This window comes from Peromyscus maniculatus, chromosome 1, assembly GCF_049852395.1.
Source record: "Peromyscus maniculatus bairdii isolate BWxNUB_F1_BW_parent chromosome 1, HU_Pman_BW_mat_3.1, whole genome shotgun sequence".
Taxonomy (NCBI): Eukaryota; Metazoa; Chordata; class Mammalia; order Rodentia; family Cricetidae; genus Peromyscus; species Peromyscus maniculatus.
In genome coordinates this window covers 57,229,560-57,254,624 of record NC_134852.1, presented here as the reverse complement: position 1 = coordinate 57,254,624, position 25,065 = coordinate 57,229,560, and the positions used below count along the sequence as shown (strand labels likewise).

General features: G+C 37.7%; 1 long non-coding RNA gene across 1 annotated transcript in view; it reads left to right on the top strand.

The window, feature by feature from the left end:
- The window catches only part of LOC143266979 (uncharacterized), a 165,023-nt gene that overhangs the window by 7,554 nt on the left and 132,404 nt on the right, over positions 1-25,065 (top strand). Inside the window, exon 2 of the long non-coding RNA XR_013041835.1 lies at positions 19,622-19,774. This is a non-coding gene — a long non-coding RNA (uncharacterized LOC143266979). The remainder of the gene's footprint in view (positions 1-19,621; positions 19,775-25,065) is intronic.

Here is a 25,065-nt window from a genome sequence, read left to right as displayed (position 1 = left end):
AGAGTCACTGACATACAGAGTTTGCTCCTATAAACACTTTCTCAAGCAACACTAATGTTTGTTTAGATTACTCTAGACAGTGCATGTCTGATTCTAGTCCATCCTTACCACAACTTCCTGTCTCAAATAAATACCACACAAGTATAAAATATTCTGAAAAAACAAGACTCAATATGGTTATTCCACAATAGCTCTGCGGTTGTGCTGTGGATCTAACAGAATGACCTCCCAACTGGAAACAAAGTATTTCAGGGGGAGGAACTGATCAGTGAACATGGGCTCTCATTCTGATCTTAGCCTCAAACCTCACAAGAAAACAAAAGCAGTTTTGGTCAGTCAAACATAAAACCCTCCATGAAGCCTGTGGGTTTTTTTTTAATTGATTGCTTTCCAATAAGTCTGATTCATTGTGTGTTGAGATGAGGAAACTACAACCTCAATTAGCCCAGCTCACCCCTTCAACCCAACAGGCAATTAAAGAAAGACAACAAGCACTTTGGTATACAGTTTGTTGTAAAGGTCAAGACTTTGAATTTTCTCTTAACTCACCAGACAGATATTGGAAGTTTTAAAAAAAATAAGAAAAGGTAAAGAATAAAGGAGAGATGCAAATATGCATTCAAAATAATAATCTCAATGTATGTTTTAATGGGAAAGTTTCCATATACTAACAGAAAATGATAACAAATTCATATATAACTTGTCATAAGTAGAAGTTATATATAAATGTGCCACAAAATAAGAATATAAATATAAAACTGAAATTGTCAATTAAACATCATCAAATTACCAAACCAGGGATTAGTAAGCATTTAGGAACAAAACAAAAAATTAAGCTTATAAATATGAAAAATATATCTGAGTGAACATGCATTATGTAATATTTCTCCAATTTGGAAATGCTGAAACAAAGGACAGATGATGATAATTACAAGCTGAGAAGAAAGAAAATTAGAAAAAAATGAACTCAGTAGTATGGAAACCCTACAGACAATCAATGCAGAACATGAAATGAACTTAAACCCAGAACGGGTTTACACATGCAGAAGGTCTGATTTGTATCCCTGACTTTGATGCTGTTTTTGTTCTGCCCACTGCCCTCAGCAGTGTTCACCTCTACTGCCTTGCATGCTCAGGCTGTGGTGAGAAAAACCCATAGCCTGGGTGACTTGAGAGCAAACACTTATTTCTCCAGGTTCTGGAGGTTTTTGAAGTCTAAGATCAAGTTACCCGCAGACATAGTGCCCGGCGAGCTATCCAGGTTTCTTATGCCTTCTCAGAAACAGGCATGGGAGGGATTACGATGTTTTCTTATTGGGGTATGACCTTCTCATGAGGGCTCTAGCCTCATGACCAGATTATCTTGACAAAAGCCCCACTTTCTAGTATTTGAGTACTGTGAAAGAGGATTTTATTTGTATTTATCAGGGAGATGTGAACAAAAACGTTTTCTTCCAAAATAAGGCATCAAGGATACATTTAAGAAACAATTCTAGGCAAGTTCAACTTGGTGAAACAGTGAGTCTGTGGGGGTGCTTTACAGAGGCATTATTTACAGAGAATGGCTGAGGGGTTTCTTGCAGAGCATGGATGAGGCAATATTCTATTTTTTATTTTTATTTTTTACATATGTCACATCCTGACCTCGGTTTCCCTTTTCTCCACTTCTCCAAGCTCCTTTACCTCCCTCTGCCCAGATCCACTCCTCTTCTGTTTTTCTCAAAAAAAAAAAGAAAGAAAAACAGGATTCTCAGGGATAGCAACTGAAGATGGCATAACAAATTACAGTAAGGCTAGGCACAAACATATCAAGGCTGATTGAGGTGACCCAGCAGGAGGAAAAGGGTCCCAAGAGCAGACAAAAACACCAGAGATAAGCTCCCCCCTTTCACTGTTAGGGGCACCACAAGAACACCAAGCTATAAAACAATAATGTATATGCAAAGGACCTAGCTCAGACCCATATAGGGTCTGTGATTGGTGATTGTCACATCAATCTCTGTCAACCCCTATGAATTCTGCTCAGATGACTCTGGGTTGGTGTCCCCAACTTCTCTAGTTCCTAGAATCTTTCCGGGTGAGGTGTTCTTTATAGGAAAAATGGTTGAAAAATGGGTGCTTCACCAGAAATCCCACTAGAGTACTTGGCAGCTGCATCATTGGAATGAGTGCCCAGTCAACTGTCAACCTTCTCCATATTCTATTGTCTCTCTCATGACCACTTTCATATAGTAGGATACATGAAAATGGGGTGGAGAAAGGGAGAGGCTGGAAGTTCATGGTATATTCCTTGCTAATAGGTCTGGTCTTTGGTGGTGTTGTGTGGGTTAACTCAACTGTTGTGATTTCAAGATTCCAATAAGCATGGCATGTCTGAAGGAAAGGGTTCCACAATAAAATGCTTTAGCATAGTTTTTGGGAGAATATAATTTCATATCATAACATTGTATAATATCAAGTTCTATGAGGAAAACTATTAAAAACCTGTATATCTAATGTTAATACTGTGTAGTTAGTATGTGTTTAAAAGTAAGTCTTGTTTATTTAGGTACTGATGAGGTTAAAGCATAAATTCTCTTATAATCTATGGAACACAGAAAAGGGAACTAATAGATGGATAAATAGATGCCTACTAGAAAGACATGATTTGGAAGGGTTTTTTTCTAAGTAAGACAAAAGCTGTGTTTAGCCCCACAGCTTTCCATTTCCTTAACAGCTAAAACAAAGACAGAAGAGGAGAGATTGAGGCTGTTACAGAGCAAAGATCAAAGGATGCATTGAAGGAGGCTGTGAGAAAGGAGAGCTTATACAAAAGAACTGAAGGACATTCTAAGTCTAGAAATGGTATAGATGGATTGAAGATGCCCATGAGGCAGTAGTGCTGGTGTTTAATGAATTCTGCAGAGGTTTTATGGCCAATAAGAGTGTGAATTACCATGCCAAACAACTGACCAAAACAAAGTGAAACTAATTCAGGAGGTTTTTAGCAGATACTCTTTCATGAACATATTTGGTTGCTGGATGTGAAGAGATAGTACCCAATCCTGACAAGGGAAGCAGTTCTGGCACAGGATAATATGAATGAAACCTTCTCAGGGTCTTAAAATCAGTCAGTCATACAAACAGAATGCATAGAGGGTGAAGTGAAAAGAGCCTCATTTATTTACATAGAAAATAGAACGTTACTCACTCAGACCTGGTGGATAGGGGGTAGAGGAACTGAAATGTAATCTTTGTGGAATTCCAGTGTTATCCTTTATGATATACAGAGTTTTGAAGGTAAATGATGATGATAACTCTTGATAAGATCATTTTACTGTCAGTGAATTACACTTAGAAAATAGATATGTAATAGTTGCATTCCTCATCACTGTAAGAAAATATCCAACTAAAAGTAAATTAAAGAAAGTAGAGATTATTTTGGCTCTCAGAGAAAGGTTCCAGCAGGGAAGTCATGGTGACAGGAGGGTATGAGGTAGAAGTTGATCACATTCCTCCATAATCAGGTAGTAGAAAGAGATAAATTGTTCAGCTCAGTGACCATGTTTTATTTTCCAAGGATCCATGAATGGTGCTACCCAAGGACACTATCCCATGAATGGTGCTGCCCACATTACAGGTGGGTCTTCCCACCTTTGTTAAGCTAATCAAGATAAGCCCTCCCAAGCATGTTAGAGACTAGTTTACTTTACACAATCCCTCCCAAGCATGCTAGAGACTAACTTACCTTAGACAACCCCTCCCAAGCATGGTGGAGACCAGCCAACTTTAGATAATCTACTTTATAAATGTCAGATCCCTTGGGATTAGAGTAATGTATCTTTCTAGCACTCAAAAGGAATTCTAGGAAGCAAAACAAAGTCCTCTGCATGAGTAGTAAATAATCTTGATGATTGAGCCATCTCTGCATTTTATTTTATATAAATATAAATATATTTTTTACTGAGATTAAATATATTTTAAATAAAACATAATGAGTGTAAGAGCCTGCACTTACTTACTGAGCCAAGATCACCTGGATATAGCCTCAAGGAATGAAATCAGGCCAGGTTGGAGAGACCACAGTAAAGCTGAGGCTGTGACAATTTTTTGAGAGAAACCAGACTTTTTATACCTTTATCAGAAACAGAATATAATGGCAATTGCCAGGATCAATACAATTGTGGCTGCCAGGACACAGTGAAGTTTGCAAATCATACAGGGTACAGAAGATTACTGTCTAAGACCAATTGTCCTGTGAAGCCTTAGTGTTTCCTTGACCACTAAGGGAACATACAGAGAAACACCAAGTGAATGCTTCACTGCCTGGGGGAATGCATCAGTCCCTCAGGATCTGGAAGTCACATTGTGCCCCAAGATCCACGGACTCTAACCTGAAAAACCTATGATGGATGCCTCTCAAGGTAGCTAGGGCAAGCCAACTACATGATTCCCTGAAAATGATGGTATAGGTAGACTATAGAAAATACATGTTCTGCTGGGTGGTGGTGGCACACACCTTTAATCCCAGCACTTGGGAGGTAGAGCCAGGTGGACCTCTGAGTTCAGGGCCAGCCTGGTCTACAGAGCGAGATCTAGGACAGGCACCAAAACTAAACAGAGAAACCCTGTCTCAAACAAACAAACAACAAACAAACAAACAAACAAACAAAGCTAGTCAGCTGATGGATGCACTGGGTGGGTGAGTCTTTGGAAAGTATCCAGTAAAGGACCAGAGAGAAACAAGTTGTGAAATCAGCAAACATGATCTATTGAGTAAGTATCTTTATTATAGCTACATTATGCACCAGAATGTTATAATCAGTAAAGCCTTCTGTTGGTCAGCAGTAGGAGACCATTTTATGATTTCTGAGGCTGTAGTGAGGAAGGTGTGAATTACAAATCACAGTTGCTTAGAAACACCAGGCAAAGCCCATACACTCTAGTGAAGATAAATACAATAATTCAATAATAATGACTGGAGATGGCTATGGCGTATTTCATTCCTGTGTAGTTTTTTACAAGACATAATTTGACTATACTTTTGGAATCACACTGTTCAACTTATTTCAATGTTTAGCATTTCTTACATTTCTAGTGCAATGTAAGAAATGTTCTTTGATTACTTTGCAGATTGACAGTTACTGCTCAGTATGTATTAACTGTAATTAAATCAATAAAATGTTTCATGACAGACATAACATTGCACATTATCTCATTAAAAGACACTCATAAAGACCATGACCTCTCTTGTGGTCTTTACTGGCAGCTTTCAAGACCTATTCTTCTTTATTTACTTTTACTAAACCTCTGGGCTCACTCAAAAGAAACCCAGAGTCAAGGTATCAAGTCTTTGGGACTGGTGGGACACAGGAAGGAATCAACTGTTAGTCCTACTTTCGAACCACAGTGAAACCTAGAGTTTCCCAAATGACCTCCAAGTGCCTTCCATCACACTTCTTGTTGTTTTAGTATAAATGTGATCCCATGGGCATCATGGCAGATGCTAGTAATTCTAGCACTGATAAGGCTGAGGCAGGAGAATTGTGAGTTTAGGCTGTCATGGGCTACAAAGCAAGACACTATCAAAACAAGCAAACAAAAGACAAGAGGACTAATATAGAAAATACTTCCAAGAAAAGAATCTGACATATGATGTATATGCTTAGAAAAAAATAGGATCTCCCAACCATGTGTTTTAACCTTTCTATTTTTGTTCCTTGATTTGATTTGAAGTCAGATTTGTGGCTACTCTAGACCTGATAGCTTCAATCGCACTCTGAGATCTGGATTTCTCTCTGCTGACATGACTCAAGCTCAGGTTTAACTGAGTATGCTCTTGCCCCTTGCTTTCTCAAAGTGGTAATGCTTTTCATTCCTTCTATTGTGAGTCCTTTATACACACAGCTGGAATGATCTCATTCCCAGATCACTGTCTCCCAGTCTTTCTTGGCACTGTCTTCTAGCACCCATGATTCCGCCCTCCCCAGTCCTCTCTCAGATTGAGGTAATTTGGCAACCCTGGTGTCTCATCCTCTGCCTTAGACTTACTCTTTCAATACACTGAGTGTGTCTCTCTCCAGTGCTTGCTTGTTCTACTTTTGAGTGAGAATCAGTTATACGACCAGTTGCTTGTGGATGGGGATCATCTCCATGTTCTTATGCATATGGTGCAGGCACTGAACCACTGAGCTATATTCTTGGTTTTCTTGTATGTTAATGCTTTAGATAGGCAGTCTAGTTATGCTACCCAGACTGGCCTTGTGGTTGTGATACTCTGTCTGTAGCCTAGATAGTGGCTGGAAATACAGACATGGGCTATTGTACACAGTTCACTCAGGAAGGTTTTAATCAGAGATATTATTATCTCTTAAGCAATGTTTGTTATGCATGTTCTTTTAGTCTCACATTAACAGGTCAAATATGATTATCAATAACTGCCCATCCTTTGCTAATTGTTATATAAATTTTGATACCAGAAATACATGGTCATTAAAATGAAATGTGTTCCAGTCTTTAAGAATTAGCAGGCCATTAAGTTGCAGTAATTATGTATCCACAGAATTAAATTGAACCAAGGTTATTTATAGGTGAATGATAATAGACTTGGAATCAACATAACAATCCACACACTAAGAAGAGCTGTTCATGCTTGAAAGAAGTAAAAATTATGTTTGAGGACATAAGAGGATACAAAGATTTATTTGGCTGTTGTTTCCAGGCAGATTTGAAGCCACTCAAAATGCTCAGGCATGGAAACACTTTTCCTACTTAACTATTCTTCCAACTAAGGAAAAAGAAGTGGTTCTTGAGAGACTGAGAAGCTAAGTAGAAATCTTAAGTTACATCAGAGAATAAAAAATATTCTTTCATTACTCTCTGGAGATAAAATAAAACTTGGAGTTGCACTCCTGGTATTTTAAATAGGATTAGCGATAAATGGTTAAGGCTTTCTATTAGAGCCTAAAATAATCCACACAAGAAGTGAAAGTAGTGGAAATATACCACTGCCATTATTATGTATAATATATGTATATCAACATCTATTAATGTGAAGATACATTAATAGAAAACACTCCTAATCTGGTTCTTGACAGAAAAAAGAATCAGAATTATCATGTGTCTATAAAGGCAGGAAGAAGCCAGATCTAGTTTTTTTTTTTTAAATCTACAGTTTACTACAAACCATAAGCAGAAGCTTGAAGTTTTACATAGCAGGAGAAAGTATGCATGAACAACTAGTAAAGTAGGATCAGTTCTAAAGTCTTTTCTCAAAGCAACTGAAGTACTCCAAAAGCCACAAAGCTAAGCTGAGTCAACACAGAAGAATAACTTGTTTGAGGTGCATTGAAGGTGAACAACAGTGCCTGCCCATCACCTGACTAGCACTGATTCTGTATGGAGAGGAACGGGCTTCTCCAAACAGTCCTCTGAGGAGAGGAAGAAAACCCAGCAATGTGTCTAACAACATAGGAAGGGGGAGACATGTGCATTTATTTCTATAGCCTCAGGTTCTATATCAGTTTGAAACTGACTTGTTCACAACACTGAGAAATTAGCTGCAATTGATAAATAGAAGAATTAATTATCATTCTCTCATGGCAAGGGGAAATGTAGAAACACAGGTCAACCAGTCAGCCTCAGTCATGAACCAAGAATCTTTACAAATACTTTGGGAAACTGAACAGCTGATTTTGAAGACTTTGAATAAGAGATGCCTGTTATTATAGGGCTATGGAGAAGGAAAAAAATATCCAAGTTTGTAAAGATTCTGTGTTAAATCAGTCAAAATTTAGATGCCTACTAATTTTCTGAAAAATTAAAAAAGATACAAGAAGCAAAAGATTACTAATTTTAAAAGGAAAGTGGAGAATATAATATGGCATGTGTGGCAAGTTTATATTGAAGTTCAGAATACAATATTCCAAGAGATAGTTGAGTTATTCTAGCATGTTAATGCACATGCAATTGAGGTTTCATAGGAAAAAGACAAATAAAGGAGAAAAGCTAAATATAAATCTGAATCTTCCAGTTTTCTAACATTAATAGAGGGCCTTAATGCAGATATTCAGAAAGATAAGCAAATGCATCTGGCCTACAGACAGAACATTTTCATGTAATAGTACAAGTGCAAAAGCAGAAAGAAAATAAAAACCTTGAGAGTACACAGAAAAGAAAAAAAAAACCCACACAAACAAGGAACTACCAGTGGATATGTATATTTCAACAGTGACAGAAGCCAGAAATAATACAGAATCATTAAATAAAATGAAATAAGATAATAAATAAGTGGACATTATAAAAATCATTCTGTTCATTTAAATGCAGTTTTCTATATGTAGAATTTTACAAAGAAGTCATCAGATAAAGTAAAAAACTGAATCTTTTTATGTTATTTGAAGGTAATTACATAAAATCTACTCTCATAGAAAACCAGATGATGTAATGGAATGATTCTAAAACATTTTAATAAAAATTAATATAAATATTTCACAAAATATTAATTGTGGAAAGTTTCCAAAATCTCATGGTATAAGACACTTGACCCCAATACTTGGAGAAGTGAGATTTAAAAATAAATATTCTCAAATACGCATATAACTATAAATTCCTTTATAAAAATTTGAAAAGTGAAACACTGATATAAAGAATAAATCAACATCATTAGAAAAATTTTCTTTCAAAGACAGAAACACAGCTTGTCCTCACATTAACTCATGCAATTTAGACTGTTGCTTTAAGGAAACATGATCATTTCAGCAGGTTTTTGCAGAGCTAGTGAGTAAACTAAACTTTCTTATGATACACTCTCAGCAGAGTTGAACTTGAGGAAAATATGCCTCTTTCAAGCAAATTCAAGAACAAAATCACCCTATCAGAGTGAAACAAAAGAACCCAACACACCCGACTGAAGTCACAGAGACTCTGGCCCATTGTAAAGTGCACATAGGTAAGAAGCAATGAATGTGAAGTGTGAATGCCCCTCAGCACCAGGTCTACTCTGGAAGCAGAGAAAAGGGGAAGAATGCCAGAAATGAAAGTTATGGATGGTGAAGCTGCTTCAAAAACAAAACAATAAAAAATTAGCAAGGTGGTTTACAATAAGATCTCTTCAGAAGAAATTTATTTGATATGAGCAAAACAATAGCTATGTAAAGCATATTTACAAATTGGTTCATTTATTTTTGTGCACTTGAGAAATGTGTAGAAAATAGAGCAGCTACACCGAAAAGAGAAAAATGAGAAAAAGAATATAGAACAGAGCTGAGCGGTGGTGGTGTACACCTTTAATCCCAGCACTCAGGAGGCAGAGCCAGGTGGATCTCTGTGAGTTTGAGGCCAGCCTGGTCTACAAAGTGAGATCCAGGGCAAGCACCAAAACTACACAAAGAAACCCTGTCTTGAAAACAAACAAACAAACAAACAAAAAAAGAAGAACAGGTCGATGAATGGAGGGGTGAATCACTTACAGAATGGAAAATTGAATTTTAAAATCAGGCCAATAGCCCTCAGGTGAACTTTATGTAACTTAGAATCTCAGATAGAGATCAGATTTCATAGTTATTGAAGACTGAGACATTTATACATAATATCAAAGGGCAACATGTAGATAACATACCAAAGCTAAACAGTGTGTTGGTCCCTGACAATCAGTTGTGAAGATCACTGTAAGTGTAGCATATCCATGCCCTTGACACAATGAGTGATAAATTCAAAATACTAGGAATAATGTCACTCTCAAGGGATGCACCATTCTGTTAATATGGGATGTTTTCGTGCAGTGAAGGAAGGATTCTCTTTATAGGAACCTGGATGAATTAGCTATCGATATAGGACAAATATTCACCAAAACTAATCCAAGAAAAATTATATATTAAAATATCCTACATCAGAAAATTTAAAATCCTCAAGTGTGTTTTTATAGATCAATGTATAAGATAGAATCATCATAAAAGTGAGATCAATCAATAAATAATGATGCTGTGCCCACACACTTAAGGGGTGGGTGTGCACACAGTTTGGTCAGCAGATTGCAGAAAGGAATGTGGGAGAAGAGTGCTTTTGTAATTTTACAAAGACAGAGGAACATCAGTGTGCACTTGTGCAGGGATGGGGCCCAGTAGGTTCTGTATCTCATTACTTTTCCTTCATTCATTTCTATCTTCCTCTCTCCACAACAGCAGAGATATTCTTGTAATGCCCTTCTCAGAAAGCCCTAGACTTTTAATTAGGCATGATCTGGCTGGCTTATTTCACCAGTGGAGGAAACCACTTTCAGGGATCCAAAAATACTTACCACACACATCTGAATTCCTTATGCCAAATTCCTGCGAAACATTAGATCCAAATTTTGTCCCCTTTTAATTCAAACTGCTTGTGAATGCGAGAGCTTTTGACCTCTGAGAGCAGTGGGTGAAACAGGCATTGATTCAGGGTAAGGGTTTTTATTTTTATTATTTTTATTAATTCATTGATTAACTGCTTGATTGAGTTTTGAGACAGGGTCTAATTAGCCCAAATTATTCTCAAGCTAGCTGTGTGGCTGTTATGCCCAGACCATGACTCCAAAGAGAGCACTGAAGACCGAGGATGTCCAGAATGCAACAGCAAGGTTTATTCTGTAGATACAAGCCTAGTCAGGGAACTTTCCTACACCCAATACAGTGAGGCAGAGAGGAGTTGCTCTTTCTTTTTAAAGGTAAAAACCACAAGCCCTTCAGGGCAGTTGCGGGGGTTGGGGGTTTGGCACGGTTGCAACTCAGATTGGTTTATTTTTATTTTTGAAGGTCTCTGTTCTCTTTTAATTGGTGAGGGTATGTAACTTTTGACTTTACTGGTTAGGGGTTATAATTATCATTTTGGGTGCAGTCCAGGACAAGTCCTGGGCTTTGTTCTTGAGCTATCATAGGGGCAGGCTGGCCTAGCATGTTCACATTGACCCATGCACGCAGCTCTAAGTTGGTGAGGGGTCCTAGACAGTAAACAATGGGTTGAACCTTGAACAGTCAGGGTACGTGCAGAAAGGGAGCTACTGCAAGGACTATGTCTTTTGTTCATGGCCTTCCCAGAAACTGCTTGCTTAAGCCTCGGGAAACTGAGGCCTAATCTTGAGAGAAGACTGAGCAGCCTGTTATGGCATCTGCTTGGTCCTTTCATAGCCAAGGGTGAACTAGATAGAGCTTTGATTCTCTTGACTCCACATCCTGGGTGCCTGGATGATAGGTGTGCAACACCACAATTGGACTGAGAGTTTGTATGTTGGGCGAGAAACATGTACATGGCCCCTGCCATGTAAGGTGTGAGGGACTAAAACCCCTGCTTCATTTCCTGGTAGGGAGAGGGACAGCCCAAGAAGAAATAACATCTTCCACAGAGAAAGTCAGCATGGACTGGTTCTGCTAGGGCATGAATTTGTGTTTTTCACAGCAGATCTGAATAGTTGCTGATGTCAGAGCCCTGAATCCAAAGGTAAGGAGAGTGAATTTGTGCTTGGGGACTGTTTCTCATCACCTGTTATGAGAGCTAGTCCTCTACAGTCTTCAGTGGAGGCTGTCAGTTCCTTTAGCTCCTGTCACTTCTGTTGCCATGGTAACAACTCAGATCTCCCACTGTTAAGTTCACCTGGGAAAAGGTAACACTTTAAACTTTTCTGACACAACTTGGAGCTCTGGTTGTACCGTCATAGTAGGAAGTCTGGTAAACCAGTAGGAATCATGTTGTAGGGCAATTAAAAACACCAATGCTTAACTGAAATTTTCTCATGTAAGATTCTGCCTTCAGGGTTGTGTGTTGACAGTTTTCCAGTATGTGAAATTTGGGCATCATTGCAGTTCACTAGCATGGTCCGACTCAATAAGCACTTTGTGTGACTATGGAAAAGTGATATACTGAATTGTTCAATTCATATCCAAAGAACTGACCTGAACACTCACCCAAGGAACTTGTGTGGCAATGGTGCCTGGGAATGTATGCATCCACACAGCCAAACTGAGTTTAGTTGGCAGTAAGGGCACCGTCAGCAGCAAGCATGAGTTCCTAGTGAAAGTAAAATCTGCAGTGACTTTTCCCACCATGACTACACTAAGATTCTGAGGGTGCTGGAAAGGGAAGTTGTAAGAGATGATCAAAACCCCCTCTGACTTTCAGAGTAGCTGTGGACAGGGTGGTTGAAGTAAAAACTGGAAAGGTAGGTAGAACTCATTTAATCATATTTTATATCAGCACTCAAGTAATTTAATAATAATAACAACAACAACAATGACAATCATAATAATCGAGCCACTTAGGATGGCTCATACACATAATCTAACACTTGAGGACTGTCTGGTCTACATGGTAAAGCCCTGTCTCAAACAACAGCAGCAGTAAAGCTGAGTGTGATAATTTTATAAGTTAACTTGTGAAAAGGTACTGAGAAATTGTCTAGAGCAGATTATCCTGTGGACCCGTCAATGGGGATAATCTTGATTATTAGTTGATCTACCTGACTCTCTACAATGGGCCCTGAACTAAGAGTGAAGAAAAACAACCAAGAACAACAAGCAGGCAGCATGGGTGCCTGTGTTTCCAGTGCCCTTGATTGTGTGTGTGTTGACACTGACTCCTGAGTTTCTACTGGGCCTTACCTGAAGTGACAGACGAGAACCTGGAACCCCTTTTACCTCTAAAGTTGGTCTTGTCCAGTGTTTCATCACAACAGAAATGAAACTAGAACAACGAATCGTGTTCTTTGCATAGGATCTATTATCAGAGCTAGATATGAATATCAATAACTATTGCTGATGTTGACACAAGCTACCTATCCTAATATGATTCTTGTTCACAATCCTACATGTGCATATTATACACATTGCACAAGTATACATTACAGATATGCACGCATGCATTACATATTACCAGCTATGCGTCCTGTGCTCCATCTTTAACTGATTTCTCCTCTAAGCAGTGTGTTGACCCATGAAGTCATACACTGTCTTAAGCACTGCTTTCATGGGTATTTAGCCCATTATTTCTTAGATTTAGCTTGTGTATTCTGATATTTGTCCCATTTTTTTCATCAGTGATCTCTACTTCCCATCGCCTTTTCCTAGTTCATGTCTGGATGGGATTATTCTGTGTGAACTTCTTTATCTGATAGTCATGTATCTACTTCTGATCAGTATCTCACAAGGTCACCTAGGCATTTTACTAAAACTCAAATAGGATTATACTATGTGCCTGTTTAATATTCCATGCTCCTTCATCTCTATTTTTATCAACTTCTAAGCTCCAAAGTCTACGACTTAAATGACACCATACCTAGGAAGACTAAGATGTGTAAACCAAATGAAAAATCTGGGTAAATTTGTAGTGAGGCTAGAGCTTCCTACCTCAGAATGTTGAGCTATGACCCACTTCCCTGTTCCTGACCTCAAATGTGAGGTGTCTCTCTGATTTCTAAGAACCTACACAGCTGATTTTGAAAAATCTCATTGTCATAACAAAGACAGAGTGTCCTGGGATGACCTTAGGCTATGAGAGTGGGACCTTTGTCCTTTACATCATGAGAGAATGTCATTGCTGTGTAATTGTTTTTCTCTCTCTGAGACTCAGGGGGGCTTTTGTGAGACTCACAAAATGCAAAAGACTTGTGAGGAGCCTGCCTGCGGTTTTACAAATGTTACCACTATAGGAAGGAAGACTCTTGAGTGGAGTTGTCTGCATGCTGAACAGGAGAGTGCAGTTGAGTGAAATGAGGATGTGACTGCTCCAAGGTGTGGTTGAGAATGTTTTTATTGTAGATATGAGGGAGAGTACAGCCAGAGGCATCTGGAAGAGTCTAGAGCAGGGAGAGAAAGTAATAGACTGAATGTGGTCATGAGAGGAGAGGGAGACTGGGAGAGTGAGATAGGAAAAGAAGAGCAAGGGAGCAAAGAGAGGGGACCAGGAGCCAAGAACAGAGGCCAAGAGAGTGAGAAGAACCAAGAGAACAAAGAGAATGTGTGGCTGAAATGGGAGTTTTTTTGTAGGAACCAGAAGCTGGAGGAAGGGAAGCGAAGTTCAGGGCTGGAGAGGTTTAGAGTAGGGACAGAGGACAGGGGTGGGAAATGCTGAGAGGAGCCAGGACTCTGTAACAGGTACTTGTGATGCTCAGAGATCCTGGCTGCTGGTGTGCATCTTGGTAGATTGATTGGGCACCACAGTTAGCCATTTGTCTTGAATTTCTTTGGGACCTGATAGTAGTAATGCATATTCCATGAGTTGCAACCATACTGGAGTGGCCTTTCCCTAATGCTGCTATCCAGGTCACCAAGGTCCTGCCATATTCTCAGTAAGTACATTGGCTCATCCAGCTTGGCTTGGATTAGATGGTGTCCTAGGCCTGCCATTATCTCTTCCTTCTGGGAATAACAGAATAAATTCCCTAGGAAAATATTCACAGAGCCATTACTTTAAAGAAAGGGCATGAAATAACAGCATAGTTCTGTAAGAACGGCTCTGAATCTATATGCACCAGATTTTCAAAAGCAATGAAAAAATAAAATGTTTCCCACAGAAAATTTGCAAAGAATTGAATTGAATTGTTAATAAATTAAAAATTGATTAGTAATCACAACTTTTTGAGGCTCTGGAAAATGTGATTTTTTCCTGTGAACTATCTTTTCTTCATTTGCCCTTCTGGAAAATTATTTTGTGTTTAAGTACAAGAGATTGAAATTTTCATTCTAGAGACATGTGTTCTCAATCATCTGAATATTATGTGGTAGTTCAAGTTGCTAGAAATATCACTAGGAATTCTTTCATTTTAAATAAGATTTGAATTGTATTGAGTCACAGAAACACTTTTAAAAAATTAGATCAACATAGCATGGTAGAGGGAAGAAGTTCAGAGGAGAGCATCCACTAGCCCTCACAACAGGGAAGCTCACTATTTCAATGTGTCCATCAGGAGCTCAGTTCTCTGCTTCTCTAAGGAAGGGTTCAATCTCTGTTGAAAGACTTTCATGTCAGTACAACTTCTCAGGACAATATCCTTCCTGATTAATCCGAATCATCAGGTTTGTGACCCTGCTAGGAATTTTTAGATATCTTCACTTTTGTCAAATAACATAAAACACAAGAGCAATAATGTCCCATTGTTTTGGTGGGTCCAGGTGGCCATCCAAAGGAGGAAATGTCAAAGGCATTTATCAACAGGACAGGTGTCATAGAAGCCATTCAGAATTCTGTCTGTAGAAGGGCCGGGAGGAGCTCCCACTGCTGCTCTGCTCACCAGTACCTGAGGAGACACATGAACCCAAGGGTAGGCTTGGAAAAGTGAGTCCTTGGCCTTATGCATCTGCACATCCTTTACATCTTAGATGGTGTGTTGTTCTGAATGAAAGAAATAGATTCATCAATAAGAGAAGAATACTCTTGTTTTCAGTGGAGAAAAGAAACTAGCTAGCAAACATACATATATTACTAAGTATTTGAAATAAACACCTACGTGGGGACTCTCTTGTTTAAAAGCATGAGGGAGCATTGGAATAAAATTTATTAAATCAAAACAAATAGCAAATGACTTGCAAAACAAATGGTTTTGTTGGCTGGAAAAACACATTACATTTTGGTGTTATTTATTGTACTGAAGAAAAGAATATGTAAACGATTACCTAGAAATATATGTGGATTACTGAAGATTTATTACATGCACAAAAGATGGTCAAAATCAACATAAATTTTACTTCATTTTCATATAGCTGGCAGTTTGTGTTAAAGGAGATTGATGTTTTGTTATTATTCCAACTACAGTATATGTTTTTCATACACCTGTTATTAAGTGATACCAGCAGTATAGACACTAAACACATGAACAACTATAATTTGCTATTTCATGTCATTATTTTTAATGAGATAAGTGAAAAGACTTTGCATGACACATAACAGCTGCTAAACAGTAAATGAAACCAAGTGGGTAACTGTCACCTTTACTTACTAACATGAACTGTGCAAAATCTTAGCCTTCAAGTAATATTCTCTGATCAGAAATATGGGATACAATTATTTTTACCCTTTATCAATACCAATTCACTATTGCTTATTGGTGTGAAAGGAGGGAGGTGAGGAAAAGGAGAGAGAAAAAGAGAGAGAGAGAGAGAGAGAGAGAGAGAGAGAGAGAGAGAGAGAGAAAGAGAAACAGAGAGAGAAACAGAGAGAAAGAGAGAGAGAAAGAGAGAGAGAGAGAGAGAGAGAGAGAGAGAGGAGAGAGAGAGAGAGAGAGAGAGAGAGAGAGAGAGAGAGAAAGAGAAACAGAGAGAGAAACAGAGAGAAAGAGAGAGAGAAGAGAGAGAGAGAGAGAGAGAGAGAGAGAGAGAGAGAGAGAGAGAGAGAGAGAGAGAGAGAGAGAGAGAGAGAGAGAGAGAGAGAGAGAGAGAGAGAGAGAGAAGAAAATGTTGGTTCAGGATATAAGCGAATCCTATATCATGTATGTGCATAGGAACTCAAACACCTACTGAAAAAATCAGGACCTGTGCCTTTTCCTCTGAACCAGTGGTGTACATTTATTTATAGTATTAGGTTATAGTTTGATCTATGAGCAAACAACATTAGTGATCATTTACATGTTTGCTACCCCCATAGTTATCTAAATGCTTGTAGGATAAGTGGTATCTTCCCCTGGAGTGTGAGTTCTGACTAAAGCCTCTTAGACTCCTTCTGGCCATGAAGGTATTCCTACTGAACAACCTTCTCGCATCACATGTTAGTACTAGCTGTCTTTCTGTTGGTGCAATTAATTTTGAATTTGGGGACTTTCTTGAGGAATCTAATGTTATATCTTTGAAATTTTAAATATTTCCTGGATGTTAAATACTCTGACATGTTTTCATATTGAGGAATTTTTATCTATGAGTATTTCCATTTGCTGGGATTATTTTGTGCTTTTTATCTTCAATAATACTTCTTATGAAAATAAATGTAGGACAAAATTAACAGAATTTGAAAGTGAAAGTAAATATTGGCACTACTTAGATGTCATGAGGGAACCTTTAGTGTTGGATGGATACACTCATAGCAAAGTGTAAGGTTTTATGTGCATGGAATAAAACACATAATCTTGTACTCTACATAAAATAATCATGAATATAAATGATTATAGGCTCCAGTGGTTACCATTCCAACTATGTCCACACGAGGTTTGCTGGTTCACTAGTGGGTAACTAAGCAGAAACAAAAAGACTTGGAAGTGGGTTGGGAACACACCCTCTGTAGCCATTTCCAGCTCAAATGATAGACATTAAAGGGGTAGAGATGATAATGAAATGGCTTGATGGTTGGGTTTTTAATAACATGAGAGTTTATGATGATACCATGTGACCATCCAGAGCTACTCTGTCAATAAAATAGTCATTCTATTTATTCTATATAATTAAAACTAAACTAAGGTATTGGAAACATTTTTAAAAATTTAAGGTGGCTTTTGGTAATCTTAAGTTATTTTCTAAAGCCTATTTTCCATGCCATCTCATTTCCATCATTTCTCCCGAACAGTTCCTTAGGACCTCAGGACTTCTTTGATGTTAATGTGTCTTTATGAGCAATTGTTTTGTTAATTCCGTCTCTGGTTTTAGTTTTAGAGTTCTTATTATAACAGATGGATGATGATTTCTTGAATTCCTTTGGCTTGTACTTGTTATAACTTCGTGAATTCCTGACTTGACTTATTTTCTCTATTTTTGAAAAATCTATGTATGTCCTCAACTTCTCCCTGCCCCCCTTTGCTTTCTGTTAGGACAACCCAATGCCTGGAGAAGACCTTTGCCATCAGACTGTAGTCCTTTAATAGTTTCTTGCACATTTCACCTCCTCATTTGTTAACTATTTGTGATCATCTGACTTATTTTACAGTGCACTGTCTTATTCTTTATAAATATTCTGTTTAAAGATTCATTTTTGTTTCTTTTTTCACTTAACATACTCGGTATATTTTTTTAAGTATTAGTTTACTTATTAAGAAATGACTTCCATTCTCTTTATGAAATTCTAAGTTCTACCATTTATTTTCTTCACATTTTACAATTCGTATTTTAATGTTCATTTCTGAAAACTGCAGAGACTGGTTCATCTGTGGCTAGGTTTCTACCATCTTTTCTCTTGTCATTCAACTTATTATTGTGTCTGGGAGTTTCTAATTGAAAAGAAAGTAGGATTTGTAAATATGGAAGACTGTGTCTGAGGAGATGGCTCAGTGGATAAAATGCTTGCCATGCCTCATGAGGGCCTGAGTTCAAATCCCTAGAACCCATAGAAAGGCAGTGCATGATGGGAGTCAGAGACAGGAGAATCCCCTGAAGCTTTGGGCCAGTGAGCCTGATGTCCAAAAATAATGACTATATAATTTAGTCAATTCTTACTGCACTGAATGGTTGAACTCTCCCAATAAGTATTCACCTTGAACCAGCATAAAAGTTAAACTTTTATGTTTACATATACACATTTGTGTTTCTATATAAACTTATAAATCATAACTGTATGCATCTATACATTTGACATTAAATTATTTTTCTGACCTATACCTGATCTTCTAAATGAGTTATTTCTAGCCCCAATACATTACAATAAATGAAAAAAAATTTATTTCACTCACCTAGTTATCTCAGAAAACTGGGACAATTGACTTAATAGCCTTTTTCCATGGTTTGCTACTGTGTCTAGTGAATTAGACTATTGAGTTCAAACTATGAACCTTGAAAAGAGCAGATGATGACTAGAAATTCCTCATTGCCCATAACCATGTAGGGTTTGATGTTCCAGCACATCAAAAGCTAGAAGTATAATCTTAATGAAAAATATTCATTCTACATGGAAATGTATCTCATTAAAATTAGAGCACACTTAAATATTTAAGAGGTGTTTATGAAAATTTACATACATGTTCAAAGCAAATTTTAACAGTATTAAAGCAAATAAGATTATTTTGCCATTGTTTATCTTGTTCTGTTTTCCCATAAAAAACTCCACTCTGCCAGATATTCAGTTGTTAATTAGGATATCACAGCAATGTGGCTTGTGGCCAGACATTAGGTAACTTTTTCATTTAATTGTAAACATTCATTACATTGTATAGAGTAAATAAAATTGTACCATGTTGGAAAATAAGTGCCATTAATTAAAATAATCATTCTGTGTTAATTGGAAAATCTCTTTCTAGGCTATGAAGTAAGGGATTTGCCTACATAATTTTAGTTTGACCTCACAATTACCCTGATCTATGAGGAACTATTTCCTCAGAGTTGCCACTACAGAAGCAAGGAGATTAACTAATTTGCTCAAAATTAATAGCGTTTTGTTTTGTTTTTACTCACTGAGTGGGTTTTCAGGACAGGGTCTCAAGTAGGAGAGGCTGGCCTTGAACTCTGGAATCTCCTTATGTGCTTTTGATTAAACAGGTGTGCCACCTTGCTGGTTGCTTATTATTAACAGCAGTCAGACTTACAAATTAAATAAAAAGATCAGTCTTAGCCTCTCCCATAACTTGAGTATACCTTAGACAACTTCTGGCTGTGGCTGCAGGCTTTCCAAACAGATGAGAAGCAGAAAATATCACACTTTCTTTATGAAACTTGTAGGTGTGATTCTGTTCTCTGCTTTTGTGACATGCATGTTCATGTTTTTTTTTCAGGAAGTTTCACACTTAGAGCTGCCTTCCTCAAGGCACAGCATCCTCCTGTGTGGACCAGGCTGTGAAATTGAATCAGACAGAAGATGATGCTTCTGAACGTCTCAGTGAGAAGTGAGCAGTTGATGGCTACATGCTGTAATTTGTGTTTTGAAGGTAAATGTTGTGTAAAAGAATTAGATTGGGATATGAACTTGTATTTTCCTTTTTCTCTACGTTATAGACAAACATTTGCTCTACAAGGTACAGATGTAGAGCAGTGTGTGTGTGTGTGTGTGTGTGTGTGTGTATGAGTGTATTCAAAACTCTCAAATACACTGTGTAAGTCTATTGGTTCACATTAACAACACCTCTACTTCCATTCAACCATCTAACTCTAACACACACACACACACACACACACACACACACACACACACACACCACTCACATACATCAAATAGCTAGCGGATAATAATATATAATTTTTTCCTCTGTAAGATGTTATTTTGGATGCTGAAAACATTGGTAGAATTAATGTCTGTGGTTTATGAGGGGGGTAGTAGCTGTATTCTTCATATCAACAACACCTTCCCTACCACAACTAAATATGTCTCACAGGAGTTAGTTTTGCCTTTATATACTCACACATTTATTCACTATGACAGGCAACTAATAGGAAAATCTTAAAGAGGTGGTGACTATACTTTTAGTTCAGCATTTGGGGAATGTAAATTTGAGGCATGGTTCTGTGTTTGAGAGACTACATTATGTGATGCATTGTAGCAGAGCTATGTGGCAGGATAAGCTACTCATCTCATGTCAACCAGTAAGATAAGAGAGAGAGAGAGAGAGAGAGAGAGAGAGAGAGAGAGAGAGAGAGAGAGAGAGAGAGAGAGAAGATATACACCTGCAGGACAAATCCCCAGTGACCCACTTCCTCCAACTAGACACTTCTAAATTTGCAACCCCAGCTACCTGTCCTAATCATGAGCCTAGTAGATATCCTTCATATTTAAACTCAGTAAGCTTCTTAGTAAACCTCAAGACATAATAATGAAGAGTAAAGAAAACTGCTACAATTTTTGTAAGCTCAAAATGAAAATTCACTTTGTGTCCAATTAAAGAGATCCAAGGCTATGACTAGAGTCCATGGTAACTTGGAAAACAAAAATTGCATCTAATCAATACAGTATGTTTATTATTATTAATTAAATTATTCTGTGTTCATTTAAATAATAAGATGCCAAATTTTTCATTTCCATTTAAATTATTGTTTTAAGGAATTCTCATTGTCAAATGTTTCACTGACTACATCTGAGTGAAATAATTCAAATTCGATTTAAATCTAATAGTGAAAATTAATATTACCAGTTCTCCTAAAATATTAAATAAATAAAAAATTTATTATGTCCTGTATTCTATTTCACAGTTGTCATGGTTTTATGAATCACACATGCTAATGATTATGACAACAGAACTCTGAGGGACAGCTTCTAATACTGATATTTGTAATTGGAGCAATGTAAGTTTACTTGTCCCAGTGGGAAAATATTCAATGTGGAGATGCAATATTATTTTTTATTTTCCTCAGATCTACACCTACTACTTGCCTTTCTGATCATTCCATGCCAAATATTTCTTCCAAACTCTCATTTCTTGTCCCAAATGTGTACTTCATTTTGAAGGATAGTATGTGTTTTCAGACTGTTTCCAGAGAAGACTGAAAAGTTGCAAAAGGTTCTATACAGGTATAATGAACCATCCTCTGAGCTTAAGAACCTCTGTTGTCACCAGAACAGCTGTGACTACTTCAAGATACCCCTGTGGTTGACTGCGGAAGTTCCCTTATAGGGCAACAGTTGGCCAAGGTCATTGGGCCCTCCCCCTGATATTCTTCCTTCTGCACCTCCTGGTCATTTGTCATTCTGCCCTGATTGCATGTGCCTCATGATCTTGGGAGGTGCTACACTGTAAAGACTGGAAGAGTTACTGGGGGGTGGGGGGAGTCTTCATCTATGCAGCTATGGGGAAGTCATCTTCTATGCTGGGGGTAAGACTTTTTATTGTTATTGCTGCTTTGGTGTCCATGTTATTGAAAGTTATCCCTTGTCTATGATCTGCAAGTAAACCAATCAACTCATTGTCTACCCAGGTTGGACTTTGCTAGAATTATACTTGGGTTTGTTGGTGGAGCCCTATGAGTAGTGGCTTGCTTATGTCTTCCTACAGATCAAGATCCTTAAACAACTGGACACTGGGACTCTCTCTCTCTCTCTCTCTCTCTCTCTCTCTCTCTCTCTCTCTCTCTCTCTCTCTTTGGTTTTTCGAGACAGGGTTTCTCTGTGTAGCTTTGCGCCTTTCCTGGAGCTCACTTGGTAGCCCAGGCTGGCCTCAAACCCACAGAGATCCACCTGGCTCTGCCTCCCGAGTGCTGGGATTAAAGGCATGCGTGGGGCTCTCTTTTTGTCTTTTAAAATAATTAGATACAAAGCCAGATATTAGTTTCTTATTTCTGGATCTCATTCTTTATATCTGAAATTGATAGTCCACAAGAGTTTCTCCCTGACATTTTGTATATATTTAAAGTACAATGTTCTATTGTGTTGCCATAGCTAGAGAAAATTCTTGCTATTAATTTGTTTATTTTGTAACTCAGAACTTTAGCTGTGCCCAGGTAGAAATCTGAACATTGTATGAGGAATAAATTTCTTAGCCATATGATCCACCCTTCATCTAGAAAGAAATAACACTTATTTTAAGAGAGAATTGCCCTGACTTTAAGGATTTAATATTGGCACATAAAAATAAGTCAGTCATTTGGATTAAGGGAAAACATTTCAAGGCCAGTTTTTACTGGAGAAAGTGGGAGAAGAGGTAACAGCTGTCAACACTAGGGGAAATCATGTGATAGTGTAGAGGATGGGTGGCGTTCAGTGACATATATATATATATATATATATATATATATATATATATATATATATAAAACACTTCAATGTGTGATTGTATTACCCTCTGTAATGGTGATCACATTAACTAAAACTTGCTAAGACAATAGGAACATAGCAAAGAAAGTCATATATAATCTTAAATACAGCAGAAATTGTGTTAACATAAAAATATGAGACAATCATCATGCTGGTAATAGAGAGATCTCATAGTTTTCCTCTTAGATTTTCTGGTCCCCAAGTCAAAAGTGGAATGCAACACTTTAACATGTTTGGAAGGAAAGCTAACACCATGGACCTCAATTTTTTGATATGTTCTGCTTACATGCCAGGAAAGCAATATACCAAGGACTTCTCATTTGATTTCACATCCCCAGCTTTACTCTGGAGGTTGAGGACATGGTGTAAAGAAAATAAAGCAATCTTTGGCTCATGAAGTCTACTTTGCACATTTAATATTAAGACATAAAGCAATTATGGGGAAATACAACATGAAGCTTGGCCAGTTGACTAACTTGGTTTAGGATGGAAAAGATGCCAAGAGTGACCATGTAAGTAGAGATGGTAAGAAGGACCACCCACTGGGCTCTCCACTTCTCTGTGCAGATCAACATGGGATTGGTTCTGAACTGAAAGTGACACCTTGCTAGATTGTGTCCTTTTCACAACTTTACAGATCTAAGGGAGAAACATATTTACTCTACTTTAAAGAGGAAAATAGCTTCAAACCTTAGTATTGGGGAGAATCTATTGCTTTTATGGTTCTAAAAAGTTCACATATGATAATAGTGTTAATATTATATTCTATGTCTTGTGTTTGAATGCACACTTCTGCTATAAAAATTAAGAAAAATAACAAATGTATGGGAGTTGCCAAGACCACAAAATGTACCATAGAAACTTTGAACTCAGAAGGTTAGACTGACATCATGTATCATTCTTCTTGAAACAACTGACCCCCTCACTGTGTGGTAGGAGTACTTCAGAATCCGTGTTTCCTGTGGTCCCTCCATTGTATTTCTGTTGATAGTGTTTTCTTAGGCTCAGCTTTGCTCACTCTAATCTTCTTCCTCATCTTTAACTCTCACCAATAATGTGCATTTTTCCACCCAAGGATTGCACCCCTGCCAATTTGTTTCCTGTATTTCCAGGGAGAAATTTTTTTCTGTGATAATGGAGACATTATACATCTGCACGTTGAAAGAGCCACAATTCTAATTTTACTTTTGTGTGATTATTTGTTTAAACCATATTGTAAATTGCACATGGAGAGAAAAGTCTTTTGCCTCTGTAGAATATTCTTCTGTGTTTTTATACTCAAAACAGCATTTAGTCCCATGTTTTCCAATCAGTTTCTTTGTCTAAATATATTTCCTTATCACACAGGGAGGTGAAATATATCAGTTAAATAGATTGGATTCATTATAGTCTTTTCTATTATAATGTTTAGATCATAATTGTCAGTCTAACATATATCATGCAGTCAGCATTTGCAAAATGACAAGATTTAGAAATTCTCAAAATGTGTATTAGCATCTACAGACTCCACGAACATTCACATTTCCCTGCTATTACAAAACCCAGCCTATAAAGAACCTATAAATGCAGATCTGCTGAGGAATAAAGTTGACATATCTTTTTTTTCAATAATCACTCTAAACTTTGTTTTCCTCAGGGAACACTTTTGCTCAAAATACTTGTGCAAAGGCATGAACATAATCTTGACTCATAATGACATGTGAGTTAGGACCAGAGGCTGGTCAGCCTGCTGAGGGATCATCTTGTGGAACCAATGTCTCTAGTCTGTGTACCAGCTAAGGACAGAGTTAGAACCCAGAACACCTTAACCCTTACCTCTTGGAGTGACATCCAGTTTCCCACTGTAGCCTCATTGTCTCAATGTCTTCCTTGATGAATTCAGAGAAACATATGGAGATTGAATCACAGACTGAAAAATTAACAAGCAAATATTTGCCCATGATGGGTCCCTTATCAAGTTGTGTATGTTACTGTCCTTACTCTAACAAAATCTGACCAAAGAGACTTAAGAAAGGAAGCACTTATTTTGCCTTATAGGTACAATGAGGGTGCAGTCCATCATGGTAGGAAAGTCTTGACAGGAACAGGAAGAAGCTAGTTAGTAACAATGCATGTAGAGTGAGAATGTGGGAGAGATGAATCTCGGCACTCAGTTTTCTTTGTCTTTTTCATTTATTTCAGTACTTCTGACAATTGGATGCTCCTACCAATAGTTAATGTGAGTCTTGTCACCTCAAGAAGCCCAATTTAGAAAAGTCCCATAGATGTGCCCAGTGGTTCTTCCCCTAGCTTATTCTAGATCCTGTCAAATTAGCCATGACTGTGACTGCTGGCTTTGCCATATGTGGTAATAAGCCCTGCATGCTGAGGCCCACATGAAATGACAGTGCTGCATAGAGTTAGCTAGTCTTTAAAGAACATTTTTACCCGTTCAGCTTTGTCCTTTTCCAGGGGTGGTAATCACGAGTGTGGCTCCAA